The sequence below is a fragment of the Tupaia chinensis genome, unplaced genomic scaffold (assembly GCF_000334495.1).
Source record: "Tupaia chinensis unplaced genomic scaffold, TupChi_1.0 Scaffold143610_2, whole genome shotgun sequence".
NCBI classification, from domain to species: domain Eukaryota; kingdom Metazoa; phylum Chordata; class Mammalia; order Scandentia; family Tupaiidae; genus Tupaia; species Tupaia belangeri.
The window spans coordinates 363,623-365,088 of NW_006203457.1; the positions used below are offsets into that span (position 1 = coordinate 363,623).

Consider the following 1,466-nt stretch of genomic DNA (forward strand, 5'->3'; position numbering starts at 1 on the left):
TTAGTCCCTTAAAAGGATAGTCCATGCATGAGGGCTCCACCCTCATGACTTAATCACCTCCCAAGTTCCCATCTCCTAATAGCATCACATTGGAGATTAGGTTTCAACACATGAATTGGAGAGGGAGGCACAAACACTTAGTATACAGCAGAGAGGTGGATAGTGGGGGAGATTATGCATATGGGAGATAGGGGCATATGGAATACCTATCAATGTTGCTGTGAACCTAAACCTCAGAAAAATGGTATTTTTTATAAAGACCACTGGTTGGGGAAAGAAAGAAAGCTGTGAGGAAGATGGAACATGTGGAAGTAGCTGAGAGCCAGGAGGAGGCACCAGACAGAAAGAAAACAGATGATGGAAAACAAACAAAAACAAAAACTGAAGATCACACAAAAGGAGAGCAAGAAATTCAAATTTCCTTCCAAAGTGCTCATTGTTATTCAGGATGATAATCTTCCCATAGGGCTCCCTCCACAGATCTGCATTTTCAAGAGACCCACGAGTAATGGTGTAGTGAGCAGCCCCAATTCTACAAGCAGTCCAGCCCTTCTGGTCAAATCCCTAGTACAGCAGGAGGCAGAATACTCTGAGACCTGGCAGCAGATCTTGGGCAGCACCTGCCCTGAGGTGGAGCAGGAGAAACTTATCCTTGACAAGCCAACCAGTATCTTCCATTCCAAAGATAGCAGGCAGTCCAAAAATATGATCAGACAGTCTGGGTCATAATGGGTCACAAGGCTTCAAAGAGGGCATGTAAATGCAGGCAAGAAAAGGTGCCACACCTGCTATACTAGCCGCCTCCTGGGTCATCTACTATGGGTTGTACTACTGTGGCAGATAGCTGAACATGAGCAGAAGAAACCAGTATCTTCCATTCCAAAGATAGCAGGCAGTCCAAAAATATGATCAGACAGTCTGGGTCATAATGGGTCACAAGGCTTCAAAGAGTGCATGTAAATGCAGGCAAGAAAAGGTGCCACACCTGCTATACTAGCCGCCTCCTGGGTCATCTACTATGGGTTGTACTACTGTGGCAGATAGCTGAACATGAGCAGAAGAAATGACCAAACTCACTTGTGCTGTGATTTCTCTTGCTACACCCACTGTAATCTTGAACCCATGCACTGTGATTTCCCTTCCTCTACCTCTTCCCAATGTTACTGGAATGTTGACAAAGGCTATCTCAATTCAATGGAAAGGATAAGGCGGGATGATGGTTAAGGCACTGAACCACTGTTTGGACTCCAGATCTAGTGGCTTCTCTCTCTCTCTCTCTCTCTGGTAAGCGTGAATGCCCTATAGCAGATTTAAGTAGTAATAATAATAAATAACATAAGATAAATAATTCTCAAAAAAAATAGAAAATTGAGGGAGGTTCAGGAGGACCCACCAAGGACTCAGCCAGGGTCAGTAATACCTGTTTATCTTACTAATTTGAGAACTTCCACCTATCCACCCCCAAG

At 44.3% G+C, this 1,466-nt stretch overlaps 1 pseudogene; it reads left to right on the forward strand.

The window, feature by feature from the left end:
- Positions 1-296: 296 nt before the first annotated feature.
- LOC102482926 (SUZ domain-containing protein 1 pseudogene) lies at positions 297-960 on the forward strand (annotated as a pseudogene).
- Positions 961-1,466: the final 506 nt, after the last annotated feature.